This window comes from Myotis davidii, unplaced genomic scaffold (assembly GCF_000327345.1).
Source record: "Myotis davidii unplaced genomic scaffold, ASM32734v1 scaffold39, whole genome shotgun sequence".
NCBI lineage: Eukaryota > Metazoa > Chordata > Mammalia > Chiroptera > Vespertilionidae > Myotis > Myotis davidii.
Genome location: NW_006290531.1, coordinates 291,140 through 308,682, shown reverse-complemented (window position 1 = coordinate 308,682; position 17,543 = coordinate 291,140). Strand labels below are relative to the sequence as shown.

Genomic DNA, 17,543 nt, shown 5'->3' with positions numbered 1-17,543 from the left:
GATGAGGACAGTGGGACGGGGGGTAAGGGCAGAGGGTGGGGTGGGAACGGGGTGGAGTGGAGCTTTTGGGGAAAAATAGGAACAACTGTAATAATCTGAACAATAAAGATTTAATTAAAAAAAAAAAGAAGAAAAGGAAAGCATGGATCTACAACCAAGATTGCTCAACCCATCAAGGCTATCATTGGAACCAAAGGAGAGATGAAGAACTTCCCAGACAAGAAAAGCTAAAGGAGTTCATAACCACCAAGCCAATATTAAGAGAAATGTTAAGGGACTTCAAGAAGAAGAAGGGGGGAGGAAATGGGGGAGAATAAAAATTTAAATAATAAAATGGCAATAACTACATACCTATTAATAATTACTTTAAATGGAAATGGATAAAATGCTCTAATCAAAACACATAGGCTGACTAAATGGAGAGGAAAACAAGACCCATACATGTGCTGCCTACAAGAGACCACTTCAGCCCTGGCTGGTGTGCCTCAGTTGATTCGAGCATTGTCCTGTGTACCAAAAGGTCACAGGTTGGACTCTTGGTCAGGGAGCATTCCTGGGTTTCTATCACTAGTTGAGGTGCATACTGGAGGCAAATGATTAATGTTCTGTCTTGCTCTCATTCTGCCTTCCCCTCTCTGTTAAAAAAAAAAAAAATCAATGAACATGTCCTCAGATTAGGATGAAAAAAAAAAATACCACTTCAACATGATCTCACTTATTCATGGATAATTGAGACCATTATAAACTTTTGAACAATAATAGATACAGAGGCAGAGCTGCCTCAAACAGAGTGTCAAACTGCATCGGGAAGGCCGGGGAGGGTTCGGGGGTGGGAGGTAGGGGGGTAAGAGATCAACCAAAGGACTTGTATGCATGCATATAAGCATAACCAATGGACATAAGACACTGGGGAATAGGGGAGGCTAGGGGACTGTCTAGGGCGGGGAAAAAAATGGACACATATGTAATACCCTTTGTAATAAAAAATAAAATTTAAAAAAAATAAAAAATAAAAAAATAAAAAAATACCACTTCAGATTGAAAGACACACACAGACTGAAAGTAAAGCAATGGAAAAAGATATATCATGCAAATAGAAATGGTAAAACAGGTGTTGTAGCAATACTTATAGCAGACAAAATAAACTTTAAAATAAAGGCTATAACAACAGACAAAGAAGGACATTATGTATGCAATAACCAAAATATGGAAGCAACCCAGTCCCAGCAGAGGGAGCCATAGCAGAGTGCATTACAGATAGCTCAAAGAGGGTACTGAGGACCAGTTAGAAACAGCTTGACATTGTCCTGCACCAGAGATTTGGAGTCATAGCAGATCTACCTAATACGTAGACACAAACCCAAACAAGCAGCAAAAATGGGGAAAACAAAAAACAAAACAAAACTGAAAGCAATCCCCTAAAGAAAGAACAAGAGAATTCTGCAGAAGAAGACCTAAATGAAATGGAGATAAGAAATGTATCAGATATAGAGTTCAAAATAATGATGGCAATGATGTTCAACAGCATGAAAAAAGATATAGTAACTATGAAAAAACATCAGTTGGAAATAAAGAATGACATAGCACTAATAAAGAACATATTGGAAGGAAGGACACAGCAGATTAGGGGAAGCTGAGGATAGGATCAGTGAATTAGAAGACAGGGTATAACAAAATAACTCAGAGATTCAAAAAGAAAAAACAATGAACAAACAGGAGGACAGCTTAAGGAAGCCAAGTGATAACATGAAACGTAACAATATTCACATAATAGGTGTAACAGAAGAAAGTGAGCAAGAACATGTTAAAGAAATAATGACAGAAAACTTTCTTAACCTGGTAAAATACAAGACCACACAAGTCCAGAAAGCACAGAGTTCCAAACAAGAAGAACCCAAACAGGCCCACACCTCGACACATCATAATTAAAAGGCCAAAAATTAAAGACTAAGACAAAATCTTAAAGGCAGAGAGAGAAGAGCAATTTGTTACCTACAAAGGAGCTCCCATAAGGCTGTCTGCTGATTTCTCATCAGAAACTCTACAGACCAGAAGGGATTTGCATGAATTATTCAAGGTAATGAAAAGCAAGGATCTAAAACCAAGATGACTATATCCACCAAAGCTATGATTCAAAATAGATGCTGAAATAAAGAGCTTCCCAGACAACAAAAGGCTAAATGAGTTTATCACCACCAAACCAGCACTGCAAGAAATGCTAAGGGGACTGATGAAATGAGAAGAAGAAATACAGAGAGAGGAAAACATAGGCATACAGAATTAAAATGGCAATAAATATCAATAATCTTAAATGTAAATGGATTAAATACTTTATTCAAAAGACATAGGCTAGCTAGCTGCATAGATAAGAAAACATGACTCATATATCTGCTGTCTAAAAGAGACCCACTTCAGAACAAAGGACTCACACAGGATGAGAGTGAAGAGATGGGAAAATTTTTTTCATGCAAATGGAAATTAAAAAGAAGCTGGGGTAGCAATACTAATATCTGACAAAATAAACTTCAAAACAAATGCCATCTCAATAAACAACAAAGTTCATTACAAAATACTAAAGGGATCAGTGCAACAAGAGGATATAACCCTGGTAAACATATGTGTACCTAATATAGGAATACTTAATATATAAAAAAAATTCTACAAGACTTGAAGGGAGAGATCAACAGCAATACAGTCACAGTAGGGGACTTTAACACCCCACTGTCTTCACTGGATAGATTTTCCAGACAAAAAATTAACAAGAAAATAGTGACTATAAATGATACACTGGATCAGATGGATTTAAAAGACATTTATAAGAACATTTCACCCCCAAACTATAGAATATACATTCTTCTCAAGTGCACATGGGTCATTCTCAAATATAGACCGCATGTTAGAACACAAAACAAGTCTCTACAAGTTCAAGAAGATTGAAATCATATCAAGCATCTTCTCAGATCACACTGGAATGAAATTAGAAATCAACTACAGTAAAAACACTCAAAAACATTCAAATACATGGTGGCTAAATAGCATGTTATTAACCAATGAATTTTGAGATAGGCCTGTACTGCTATGAACTTCCCTCTCAGGACTGCTTTCACTGGGTCCCATAGGCTTTGGATTGTTATGTGTTCATTTCATTTGTTTCCAGGTAGCTTTTTATTTCTCTCTTGATTTCCTTGGTAACTCATTCATTACTTAATAACATGCTATTCAGCCTCCATGTGTTTAAATATTTTGGGGTGTTTTCATTGTAGTTCATCGTTAGTTTCATGTTATTGTGATCTATCTTTGAGAATGGCCCATGTGCTCTTGAGAAGAATGTATATTCTGTAGCTTTGGGGTGAAATGTTTTATAAATATCATTTAAGTCCATCTGATCTAGTGTGTCATTTAGAGTCACTATTTCCTTGTTAATTTTTTGTCTGGAAAATCTATCCAGTGAAGACAGCAGGGTGTTAAAGTCCCCTACTATGGGAGGGCGGGGGAAAGGGGAAGAGATCAACCAAAGGACTTGTATACATGTATATAAGCCAAACGAATGGACATGGACAACAGGGGATGGGAGCATGAGTGTGTTGGGGCGGGGAGGTTGGGGGTTAATGGGGGAGATGAGGACACATTTGTAATACCTCAACTAATAATAATAATAATAATAATAAAAGAAAATAAAGTCCCTTACTATGATTGTATTACTGTTGATCTCTCCCTTAAAGTCTTCTAGAATTTTTTAAAATATATATATCTAACTATTCCTATATTGGGTGCAATTATGTTTACCAGGGTTATATCCTCTTGTATCAATCCTTTTAGTATTATGAATGGCCTTCATTATCTCTTGTTATGGCCTTCATTTTGAACTCTATTTTGCCAGATATAAGTATTCCTACCCCAGCTTTTTCTTTCATTTCCATTTGCATGGAAAAATTTTTTCCATCCCTTCACTTTCATTCTGAGTGAATTTTTTGTTCAGTGGTGGGTCACTCATAGACAGCATTTAATTGGGTCCTGTTTTTGTATCCATTCAGCTACCCTATGTATTTTGGGGGGGAGCATTTAATCCATTTACATTTAATGTTATTATTGACAGGCACTTATTTATTGCCTTTTTTTTTCTTTATGCCTGTGTTCCTCCCTCTCTTTCTATTTCTTCTTTTTTTTTACAACAGTCCCTTTAGCATTTCTTGCATTGCTGGTTTGGTGGTAATAAATTCCTTTAGCCTTTTTTTTGGTCTGTGAAGCTCCTAATTTCACCTTTAATTTTGAATGATAGCCTTGCTAGATAGTGTAGTCTTAGATTCAGTCCCTTACTTTTCATTACTTTGTATACTTCATGCCACTCCTTTCTGGCATGAAGTGCTTCTATTGAGAAATCAGCTGATAGTCTAATGGGAGTTCTCTTGTAGGTACATTTCTGTCTCTTGCAGTCTTTAAGAGTCTTTTTTTGTCTTTAATGTTTGCCATTTTAATTATGATGTGTCTTGGTGTGGGTCTTTTTGGGTTCATCTTGATTGGGACTCTCTGTCTTTCCTGGACTTGTGTGACTTTTTTCTTCACCAGGTAAGGGAGGTTTTCTGTCATTTCTTCAAACAAGTTCTCTTTTTCTTGTTCAGCTTCTTCTCCTTCTGACACCCCTATTATGCAGATATTGTTTTGTTTCATGTTGTCCCAAAGCTCCCTTAGGCTCTCCTCCTGTTTTTTTTTAAGTTTTTTCTCCAGTTGCTGCTCTGCCTTGGTGTGCTTTTTTCTACATTGTCTTCTAGCTCACTGATGCAGTCCTCAGTTTCTTCTAGTCTACTGTTGATGTTTTCTATTGTGTTCTTTATTGCAGTGATGTCATTCTTCATTTCTTCTTGGTTCTTCTTCATTTCCTCTTGATTCTTACACATGTTGTTGAATTTGTCTTCCAACCTTTTCAGTGTCCTTATGGCCATTGCTCTGAATTCTTTCTCTGACAAATGGCTTGCCTCCATTTTATTTACTGTCTTTTCCAGTGATTCCTCCTTTTCTTTCATGTGGGGTCTGTTCCTTTGTCTACCCATTTTCACTCCTTTCAGGGTGCCTGGTTATGTGGCTCACTCTCTATCACATTGACCAAAGGCACAAAATACAACTCAACAAGACATGACACAGAGGGAACAAAACATGAATGTATACATGACACCTATAACCCCAAATAAAGGTTACCATCAGAGAAAAGAAAATTTGGGGAGAGAAGAGAGCACAAAAAATAATATTGAGAAAAGGAAAAGGGTATGAGAGAAAAGAAAATGAAGAAAAAAGAAGGTGAAAGAAAGAAAGAGAAAAGAAAAAATATATACGTATATGGAGAGGAAACTCCACAAAACCAACAACTAAACCAAAAAATGCAAACCACAAACTGCCAGAAAAAAAGGGAGGAGAGCTGAATCTGAAGAGGCAGAGCTTATTTTCAGAAGGTAAGGTAAAGAAACTGAATGAATGAGGTAGTGGCCATGATTCAGTATAGAGGAGGTAGAAAGAGAATGAGTGTATAAGAAGAAAAGTAAAAATCAAAATACTCAATTAAATATATATAATAATAATAAAAATAATAGTAATTAAATATATATATTCAAAAAATATATAAATTTATATTAAAAATTTCCCCCTTTATCTATCTATTCATCTATTTTTTAAAAAGGAGAATAGAGTAGGTAGCAGATAGGCCTGAGTTTGGTGAGTGAAACTAATTAAGCTATTAGTAGAAGAAGAGAACAAGCGAGGAGAGGAAGAACAAAAGCTAAAATAAAAATCAAAAAAACAAACTAACAAACTATCAAATGAGCAACAACCAGAAGAAAAAAATTGGCTCGTGAAGAAAGAGAAAAGAGAAGGGTGCATGATTTTTGGAGCAGGGGAAAGGAAATTAGATATATGAGTAAAAGTCATATGTATAAGCTGGAGAGCAAAACAGGGAGAGGTGATCCAGATCTTATAATTGCAAGATCCTGGGTTTAGCGAGTAAAAGCAAGACTCATAAGACCCAATAGAGAGTACTGTAATAGTAATGTGTCAATAAAGAAGATCAATTTTTACCAAGGAGTAAAAAGCAAGGAGAGAGAAAAACAAAAGCAGGAACAGGAGAAGAGAAACAGGATAAAAAAGGGTGAAGTTAGGAAGAAATGGTTGGCATAAAGGAAAAAATGAGAGTAAGGTAATATAAATAAATAAATAAACAAACAAACAAACAAACAAATAAATATTAAATAAAAATAGAATGTAGAACATTAATCCAAAAAATAACAAAACAAAAAGGTTAAAAAATAATAATAGGAATAAAAATAAAATAAAGAAAAGAAAAAACAATTTTTAGTTTCTTAAGTAAAAGTTTAAAAAAAAGTGAAGTAAGTGAAGTTCATTTTAAGGTCCCATGGAGGCTGGTCTAAGACCCCTCTCCACTGTTCTCTGTGCCACGTCCCAGCTTCCTGCTGTAGTCAGCATCGTGTTGTAGCTCCCAGCGATCCACAGCTCCGTTTTGTCAGACGCCACAGCCAGGAGGGACCACTCTGCCTGCTTTGTCTACTTTCATCGTATTTACACAGGGGTCTATTTCTGACACTGCCTTTAGGTAGCAGTGTTTCCGTATTAGTTTCTGGGACCAAATTGCCCCTCAACCCAGACCCCAAGGCCTCCCTGGGGGTATTTTGAATCCTAGTTTCCCTGCCCAGCTCAAGGCCGGGTGTGGCTGCGCTGCTGGGAAGTGCCTGGTCTCCAGGAGAAAAATGGGTTGGAGGGAACGGACTGTCCCAGAATTGGCTTTCTGATCACCTCTCCCTTTTTGCTCTCCAGCTTCCACAAAACCACCTTCCCCTGCATTGCAGCCACGGTGAGTATTTGTAATTGCAAGATCCTGAGTTTAGCGAGTAACAGCAAGGAAATTATAAAGACAGAGAAACCTCCCCACTGTATGTCCCCCACTCCCTTACCCCCGCCCTGCGTGGCCAGTGCAGAACTTCAGGCTGCCTTTCTGGGCGCAGGCTCCCAGGGCGGTGTGCTTAGGTCTAGAGTCCCCCGCTAGCAGCCCTGTGGACACCCTTCCACAGTGGAGCGCTACCCTTGTCCCTAACGGACGTGGTGTTGGTCCAGCACAGTCCAGGCTACGCACATTTCTCCCTCCAGCCCAGATTCCAGATTCCACCGGTTTCTTGGCTAACTCTGACCTTTTTGTCCATGTATTGCCTCTCCAGCTGAGTTTAATTCACGAATTCCGGGTGGATGTTATCCGCCAGTTCCGGGTGAATGTTTCTTTTATCTGCTCCATCAGAAGCGCCTGACCCGTCTGCCTATTCGGCTACCATTTTGTCTCCCCCTGGACAAACTTTTTAGGAGCCGACAGCTGGGGAGGCGGGAGTCTTGGTGTTTGTGGGTTCACAGCTGTGGCAGCTGGTGTCTGCCTGGGGTGGCTGTAGAGTCCCTGGTAGTGTCCGAGGTCTCCCTGGGTGGAGGTGAGGGTGGGCTCCCAGCCACAGCCACTCTCCCCCTCAAGATGACGTGGTCTTTGCAGCAGAGCCGGCCACCCTGGGAGAGATTTCAATGGTAGTAGAGGTGGCCCAGCTTGGGGGAGCCTGGTCCGCCAGTCTCCAACAGTACTGCACAATATAACTGTCACACACACACACACACACACACACACGCCCCACAGGTCCACGCACTCCCCTTTCGCTCTCTCAGTCACACTCTCTTTCTCACTCTATGTTTCTGTATTTAAAGTGTATCGCTTGCAGACAGCAAATAATCAGGTTTGCTTTTTTTTATCAAATCTGAAGTCTGACAATCTCTGCTTTTTATTGGCACACTTAGTCAATTTAAACTTAATGTAATTATTGATCTGATTGGTTTTAATCTACTATTTTGCTATTTGCTTTCTATTTTGTCATCTATATTCCCCCCCTTCCTCTTTATCTTCGTTTGTATTAATTCATTATTTTTGTATTCCATTTTAATTTTTTGTATTATTTTTTTATCTATTTCTCTTGATATTATTTCTCTAGTGATTGCCCCAGGGATTACAATATTTAACTTATCACAATATACTTCATAATATTGAAATATAAGAATCCTGTAACATGGTTTCACTTAACATTTCACTCATTTTTTTGTAATGTATTATAAACCAAATAATACTATATCCCAAGTTTCTGCTCTATTATGATTGATTCATGGTCAAATATTCAATTTCAAACAATACTCATAGTTATGGTAGTTACAACCTGACCCAACAAAGACAAAACCAATCCTCATTGGTCTAAAATTTTTTCTGAATAATTCCATGTCTTTATCTATATATATAAAAGCCTAAGTGACCATAGGACCGTCCGACTGGCTGGTAGGTATGATGCTCACTGACCACCAGGGGGCAGATGCTCAACGCAGGAGCTGCTGAGCTGTGGTGACTTGGCAGCAGCAATTCTTGGGTGACACACGCTGGAACCAGGGAGGAGGGAGTGGGATTCCACCTTCAGCTGTGGGTTATGTTGTTGCTGGGGCACTGTTGGCCCTGAATCTGGTTTACTACACACTTGCATTTGCGTTCCACACCCTGTACGACAGCAACTTTGCCGAGTGCCCTCTCACACTCCAGGACCCTTTAGGGGATGTCAGAGAGCCAATTTCAGCCCAATTCCTGCAAGCAAGGCCAAGGGACCCCACCTTCTGGAGGACTCGCTTACTCTGCAAACACTCTTTGAAACATGATGCCACCCCAGGTGCTGCTAGCTGGGGAGGGACCGTGGGAGGTTGGCTCCAGGGCGTGTCCAACCCATCTTGCCCAGTCCCGCCCCACCAGCCACCTCCTAATTAATTTCCTTTCAATGTGCATGAATCCGTGCACCAGGCCACTAGTCCTATATAAAAAAACAGAAACATGGAAATTCATCATCCCTCTGCTACGCTCACCAGCCAATCAGGAGTGAGTATGCAAATTAACTCAACAAGGATGGTGGGTTAATTTGCATACACAGGCGCTCGGTAGAGAGCAAAGCAGGAGAGCTGGTGGAGAGTGGAGCGGTTTGGGGAAATTGGCTCCAAGCCGCCAGATGGAGAGAGAGAGCCAAAGAAATGAGTTCGTGTGTCACCTCTGACACGCATGTCATAGGTTTGCCATCACTGCACTAGAGCAAAGTGAGCCGAGAGCAAGTTACTGTTGCAGTGGGGGATGGAGGGAAAGCAAAGGTGAGAGACATAAGTAAAATCAGAGTGTCTAGGAAAATTTAAAGGGACGATATCCTAAAATTTCCAGGAAATCTCCACCAATGAAGCAAAAAGAAAAAAAATGCCTCTATTATTCTATGAGCAACAAACCAAACTGAGTTGGGGTCTCAGACAATTCTCTCATATGACTGCAAAGACTGAAACTACCGGATTGGAGAGGGCTTCCCTGAGGGCTCCCGGATTAGAGAGGGTATAGGTCGGGCTGAGGGACCCCAACACCTCCCAGTGCATGAATGTCGTGCACCGGGCCTCTAGTATCATTATAAAAGTGATGGTGAAACCTAAGTAGCTCACTGAAGTTTATTCCCTGCCTCTAAACAAATATTTGGAACATTTAAATTTAAATTCCAAAGTTGAAAGAAAATTTAAAATCCTCTAGTCAGGACCCTCATTTTATATACAAAGAAGTGATATCTGGACACATAAAGGGCTGATCTAAGATCACATGCATTCTGGCCTTGGCCTAGTAGCTCAGTTGGTTAGAGCAGTGTCCTGATACTTCAGAGTTGTTGGTTCTGTTCCCCATCAGGGTACATACAGGAAGCAACCTTTAAATGCATAGATAAATGGACCAACAAATTGATGTTTCTCTCTCAAAAAAAAAATTAATAAATAAGATCACAGGCATTCATTCATTTATTAATCACTTAAAATTTTTAAATTTATTCTAAAAACATGCATTAAGTGCTTGACATATACTCGCCACTGAAGTTAGAAAATGAGTAAGAACTAAAAATCATCGAATTGTATACTTAAAACAGATGTGTGTTATAGTAGGTAAATCATATCTCAGATAAAGCTATTAAAAATGAGTGAGATCCAGTCCTTCCCATCATGGAGATCACAGTACAGAAAGCCCTCTATTTTGCAGCTCTCCATTTAACACACTTCAGATTTAACGGACAAAATTTCCAGTCTGTATCTCATATGTGAAAATTAACAGCCAGTTAATTTAAAAATGCTTCTAACCAATATTTGTTTATTTGGTTATTTTTTGTTATTAATTCACTGTTGTTTTTAACAAATTTTAGCGAATCGGCCATATGTTGGAAAAAACACTAGTAATTTCACCGACATAAATAAATATTACATATCTACAGCTATAGTCTATATATTTAAATCCCAGAGTCACTCCTCATAAACAGTGTTTGGGGAATGATTCGCACAAGTTCACACCACATCTCAAGTGGTAATTGGTTCTGTTGTCTGGTGGCCTAACTTTCTGCAGCAGTTTTAACTCCTGCCAGCAGACCATCTGACATGCACTAAGCCAACCCTCCACCGTGTGCCTTTGTTTACTTGCGGTGATTGGTGAGTGAACACATTTACTAGACCTATTCAGTATAAATTTAATATGTTTTTTAGTTGATTTCAGAGAGAGAAAGGGAGAAGGAGAAAGGAATAGAAGCATCAATGATGACAGAGAATCATTGATCAACTGCCTCCTGCATGCCCCTACTGGGAATCGAGCCTGCAACCCAGGCATGTGCTCTGACAAGAAATTAAACTGTGACCTCCTGGTTCATGGGTCAATGCTCAATCATTGAGCCACACAGGCTGGACTCAGTGCAAATTTAAAATTACAGTAATACCTATAGAAAATTTTTCTGTGAAATTAAAGTTTTCATACATACTTAATTTTAATTATACAAATGTGTCTACATAAGTAGTCAGGTAAACTAACTAATTTGTCAATTTTTTAGCACACACATTTGGAAAACCTACTTTATTATATAATGGATTTTCAGTTTTAATGGACACCCCCTTGCCCAAATTAGTCCATTATATCAAAGTTTTACTGTATAAGGATAATATAATACAAACATAACAATGACAATAAAATTTGATCATGCTGTAACAGACTAGTATGCTTAACCACTTAATTTTGGAGTACTCTGGGGCTGAGGCTTGACCCTAAGTGTCAGGCTTTAAATATCAATTGTATGTTGATGACTCCAAAATTTTTATCTCCAGCAGATGTCTCTCCCAAAATCCAGACACAAATATCTGATTGACAATCTGACATCTCTCCTCTAAATGTGAATTAGCTTCTCAAACTCAACATGTCAAAAACCAAATTCCTGATCTTCCCTCTAAATCTACTACTTCCACAGCTGTCATCATCTCAATTCATTGACAGCTCCATCTTTTCAGTTGCTCAGGCAAAAATCCCTGGAGTCATCTGAACCTATGCAGCAAGAGGAAGAGACGCCCATAAATTGTCCTCTCAGGACTGACCTGATGGTGAGGCCTCTCAATCTGCTTATTTTTCAAAATTAGCACCTTATAATCCATTCTCTTGTTGACTAGTGTCCTTCCTTTTCTCTTTATTGATAGTTAGGTTTTATAAATGGGCCATTGTCCCAGAATATTAGTGTTAGAAGGAATTTGCCCCAATTCTTATATTTTTTAATTGAAAAACCAAGGCCAAAGAGGATAAGTGATTTGCCCATGATCACATAATTAAAATTGCTTTCCTGCTTTAAAGTTCACTCTCCATATGATCAACTCACAATCTGTAGAGCATGTGCTGTAAGTTCTAACAGTGTGGATTAACTGCAACGATTCATCCACATGCTCTTGCCCAGTCACAGGTAACACATATCTGAGACATCTGCTGTGGTGTATTGAAAGCATTCAGACTGGGTCATGCTGGGAGGAAGCTCAGGAGAGACAAAACTTTTGACCCTGGCCTTGTTAACAGCACACCTAAGAGCAGATGGTCTTAGAGGAGAAACGAAGAAAGATTCATTTGTAACCCTACCCTACCCTAGATTGCATGTCTGACCACTCAACAAAATGCCAGTGGGAGTTAAGTAACTCAGAGTAGTACAGGGCTCTGTCTGTATGTTGCCAATCATCTGCATTTCTATATTCAGGCAGTGTATGTGAGATATAGTCTATATTACTTGAAAGAACTTAGTATCTGGAATTCTGTATCCATTTTTGTCAGAGAAAAGATTACGGAATGCTACTGCAGAAAAGGCTACTTAGCCCCATATTGCTGGATGTGGCACTGATGCCAGGAACTGAATTATGCTCCCCACTCCAGCTTTCAGATGTTGAAGTCCGAACACCCATGTGACTGTATTGGAGATAAGGCTTTGAAGAGGTGATAAAGGTTAAATGAGGTTATGAGGGCGGAGCCCTGATCTCATAGAACTTGCTGATAAGAAGAGGAAGAGACACCAGACCTCTCTCCCTGCCATGGGAGGACACAGGGAGAAGGCAACCATCTGAAAGCCAGAAAGGGGGTTCTCACCAGAACCTGACCATGCTGACATCCTCATCTTGAACTTTCAGTTTCCAGATCTGTGACAAAATAAATGTCTGTTGTATAAGCCATCTAATCTATCTTATTTTGCTCTGGCAGCCTCAGCAGACTCAAACACTAACCTCCAAGAACCGCATGGATTCTGTGGGCATGGCATTCAGCTTCATAGCATGGACACCAGGAACACCAGGTGCTCCCTGCCATGGCTGCCAAATATCCAGTTTTGGGGGTAGGCCCAGAATTGGTAATAGTAACGTAAGTTCTGATGCCAGCTTGGGCAGCTCCTCACATGCAAGGTGGTCAGTAATGAGGTGCTTCCATATATGCACGTGAGAGCACAGCTGCACCACCAGTATATGCCCCCACTTGTCCAGCAGATATTCACTGAGTACCAACTATGTGTCAGGCACATGGGTGTTGGGGGTATAGTAAAAAACAGAATGGGCACCATGGCTGGTGCCTCATAGTGACGACCCACAGACTAAAGAGTCTCTGGTTTGATTCTAGTCAAGGGCATGTCCTGGATGGCAGTTCTCATCCCCAGCCTGGGTCGGCATACTTACGGGAGGCAACCAATTGATGTGTCTCTCACATCAATGTTTCTCTCTCTCTCTCTCTCTCTCTCTCTCTCTCCCCTCCCTCCTTCACTTCCACTCTCTCTAAAAATACCCTTGGGTGAGGATTAACAAGCAAACAAAAGAAAAACAGAACAGGCAAACCTTGTTCTTTTAGAGCTAACCCTCTGTTGGGGAAGCCAGAGGACAAATGAAATAAGTAAAATATATGATAAGCTAGACAGTGATAAGTACTAACATCCTATCTAATAATAGACAAACATGGTAATTGACCATAGCTTCGCTACACCTCCCATGAACCAATCAGCGTGATATGCAAATTAACCGCCAACAAAGATGGCAGCTAATTTGCATACTGCAGGCAGGGCAGGACAGCACCATCCCGCCTGCCCTGCCACCATCTAGGCCTGCTATTTGATACCCGGGGCGGTGGGGCAGGACAGCACCATCCCACCTGCCCTGCTGCCATCCGGGCCTGCTATCTGCAACCCAGGGCGGCGGGCATCCGTGTGCGACTGGACCCGGGGAGGCCGGGTGGGGCAGCAGCGATCGGCCGGCCCATCTGAGCGTCCCATGTGAGACCCAAACCGGGGCAGCGCCCCTATTCCCGGATCAGCCCTGCCGTGTGCACCACCCGGGGAGGCAGGGCAGGCACCGAGGGATAGTGCCTGCCATCTGCCACCCAGGGAGCGGGCCTAAGCCAGCAGGTGGTTATCTCCCTAGGGGTCCCAGACTGTGAGAGGGCACAAGTGGGGCTGAGGGACACCCCTCCTCCCTGCCAGTGCACAAATTTTTGTGCACTGTGCCTCTAGTATAAAATAAGGCAGCAAGGGTGTTGGGGAATCGGTGGTGATTTTCTAAGTTGAGAGGTCAGGTGAAATCTCACAAAGAAGGTGCCAATGTGTAAAGATGTGAAAGAGGTGGGGGAGGGAGCTGTGTGTATATCAGCAAAAGAACATTCCAGAATGACAGAAAGGCAAAAGGCCTGAGGTATGTTAGGAAAACACCAAGAAGGGCAGTGCGGCAAAGAAGAGATGAAATGAGTTAAGAACGATGGGGCTGGTACAGATCACATGGAGCCTGCAGACCATTCCATTGATCAGAGCAGCACAATCTGCTTTACATTTCAACAAAACCTCTTGGGCTGCTGTGGAGCAAAAACTTTGGAATACACACTGCGTTGGTTTCCTAGGGCTTCAATAACCAGTTATCACAAACTGGGGGCTTAAAGCAACAAACATTACGCTCTCTTGTTCCTGGAGGCTAGAAGTCTGAAATCAAGGTGTCAGCAGGTTAGTTTCCTCTGGGCTCCTGAGGGAGAATCTGCGCCAGGTCTCTCTCCTGGCTTCAGCTGCTTGCGTCAATCCTTGCTCTGTGGCTGCATCACTCCAGTATGCTTTGTCTTCTTATGGCCCTTTTCCCATGTGTGTTTTGGTGTCTCTATCCCTGAATCTCCCTCTCCTTTCTCTTATAAAGACACCAATCATTGTTTTTAGGACCCACCCTAATCCTGCATGGCCTCATCTTACTAATTACATCTGCAGAGACCCTATTTCCAAATAAGGTCACATTGACAGGCCCTGATTGACATGAATTTGGGGAGATACTGTATTTCACACCATTTACCTACCATTAAAATGCTGCATTTAGGTTTACTATCTGAAAAAAAGCAAAACTAGTTGGTGTTTTTTAAAATAAATACTAAAATCAGGTCATGCAGTTTATGGGAAAGAAAACACCATGTGAAATGAGGGTTGATCCCTCAGCAAGATGGAGTTGGCCAAAAACATGTACGTAACAAGGCCAAACAAAGTACAGATCTGAGGGACTAATCTGTTCTTTCCAAAGTAACAGGAAACATATATGAAGACATATATCTGAAAAGAAAACAAAAAGACCTTCCCACAAGCACTTTCAGTAATGATGGTCTGAGTCCTGGCTCTGGGAGTGAATGGCTGTCACTGGCCAGGTGGTCTGGCGGGTCTGCACTGGGAGTCTCCAATGTACAGCGGGGCAAGGGCTGCCGATTCTTTCCGGGTGACTTTTAAAAAGAGAACATGTTTGCTCTCCATGAAACAAAAATGTGGAATGAATTCAACCTCTAAAAATAATAATAAAAATCAAATATATTCTTAAACCTCCACATCTCTTTTCCAGACTCACCCACTGGCCATTTCTCTCCACGGTGACTTCTGTGCCTGTTTGACTGAAGTTCAGGAACAAATCCCAGGAAAGAAGGTCAGCAAGGACAGCATGGTGCCCTGCCTTCTTTACCTGCCCAGCTTGCTGCTGCCAGCCAAGCTCCTGTGGCATTGTCTTAACACGTTTTTATATAACTGTGTCCAACTCAGGATAAAGTCACAGAACATTGCTGGAGACAATACTGAGCACATGAAGCTGCTTTGCAACCACGAGATGTGATCACAGGAATTCTCTCTCCTCTCTCTCTCTCTCTCTCTCTCTCTCTCCCTATCTCTCTCTCTATCACACACACACCTCTCTCACACACACACACACACACACACATACACACACACCACACTCTTTAGTGTGTTGCCCTTTCAACGCACCTTCCCTACTCTTCTGGTCTAGCTGTTCCTCCTTTCCATATCCTCTCCCCACACATGCACAATTCACCCCCTTACCCCCACCCCCCACCCCAGCACCTGGCCTTACCAAAGGCCTGCACCTCCAGCCTTTGCACCCACATGCTGCCTGTGATAGGCAGTTAGACAGGCATGAGCAGAGCAGGAATCGCAGGCCAGGTGTAGAGGGTCACCAGGGCAGGGAGCCCCAGGTGCCTGGCAATGGGCAAAACTACTAGCCTTCACACAACTACTCCCTTAATCAATAACCCCTGAAAATGACATTTAGACCTTCGCTGTGTTTCAGTGACATCAGGACCAGCAGCAATGGCTAATGACCCCCTCCCTGGCGCTGACCAATCATCGGAGATCAAGACCTGAGGAGACACACCAAGAGAGCTGATAAACATTCTCTTGAGATCCTCCTCTGAGACCTCAGATAAAAGGCCTCAGGATGGAGGAACCAATGGAGCTCTTTCGATGGAGTACACCTGCGCCTCTTCCCACCCTTTCCCCAGGGCAGCTCTCTCTCCCGCCCTCCCCGAAGCTCCAAAGACCCTTCTTTTGCTGGAACTTGTTTTTGAACCCATTTCTTCTATGGCTCACTACTCCTACCTCTGTGGCTTCCTAAATAAACTTATAATTTGATTCTTGGCTCTGAATTCTTCTCTTGGCCAGAACTCAAGAAATGAGGTTGCTGAACTGAGGTTAACACCTGATGCCGACCCCCTCCCCTCCCCAATGCGCAAAGATTGCCCACGTGATACCTACGCATATTCCCGCCTCCTTCCCATTCAATATGACATATAGAGCTCTAGCTGGATCACACATAAAATCAAATTGCCGGCAACACAGCTCTATACACAATTCAAGACACGTTGGGAGAGAGTCACCTCACCAAAGCCTCTAGGTGCCCTGCAAGTGAGCACCAGTACAGACACCTTTGCCTCTTCTCTCCACAGACAGCCCCTTGCCCCAAGCCCATATTTTTGGTATTTCAATACTAAGCCTAGACTGAAGCACAGAATAAGCCCAAATATAAAGAAAGCTCTCCACTCTCACTAAAAATTTTATTTATGTAAACTTTTCATGAAGGTTCAGCCTTTTTTGCCTTACTTTTTGGTTTCCTGCTTTTTAATTTCAATGGTAGCATATTGCCCTGCTGGTGTGGTTCAGTTGGTTGAGTCATCCCATGCACCAAAGGGTGACTGGTTTGATTCCGGGTCAGGGCACATGCCCAGTTTGGGGGTTCAATCCCTAGTTGGGAATGCATGTAGGAGGCAACTGATGTTTCTCTTTCTCTCTCTCTCCCTCCCTCTCTCTTTAAAAATCAATAAAACATATTCTTTTTAAAAAGAGGAAAAAGCTCTGGCTGGTTTGGCTCAGTGGATAGAGCATCGGCCTGCGGACTCAAGGGTCCCAGGTTTGATTCTGATCAAGGGCATTTACCTTCATTGCGGGCACATCCCCAGTGGGGAGTGTGCAGGAGGCGGCTGATCGATGTTTCTCTCTCATTGATGTTTCTAACTCTCTATCCCTCTCCCTTCCTCTCTGTAAAAAATCAATAAAATATTTTTTTTAAAAGAAGAAAAAAGTAAATGGTAGCAATTTAAATACTCTGTTGTACACCTTGCTTTTTACTATATCTTTATTGATGTACATTTTACATATCATGTAATTCAATGATTTTTTTTAGTAAATTAGCAAGTTGTGCAACCATAACCATAAGTCAGTTTGTTATTGTTTCCATCACTCTAATAAGGTCCCTTATGCCCATATACAATTAACCTTCCCCATGTCTCCCCCGGCCCTACCTCTTTTGCTTGCTGATTAGCAACTATGATAAAGTAATTTTGGGTATTGTCATCATAG

General features: G+C 41.5%; 1 long non-coding RNA gene across 1 annotated transcript; it reads left to right on the top strand.

Moving 5' to 3' along the window:
• Positions 1-11,214: 11,214 nt before the first annotated feature.
• On the top strand, positions 11,215-16,319 carry LOC107183052. The gene is made up of 4 exons (XR_001513829.1): positions 11,215-11,276; positions 11,392-11,481; positions 15,244-15,324; positions 15,979-16,319. It is a non-coding gene; the product is annotated as an uncharacterized LOC107183052 (long non-coding RNA).
• Positions 16,320-17,543: the final 1,224 nt, after the last annotated feature.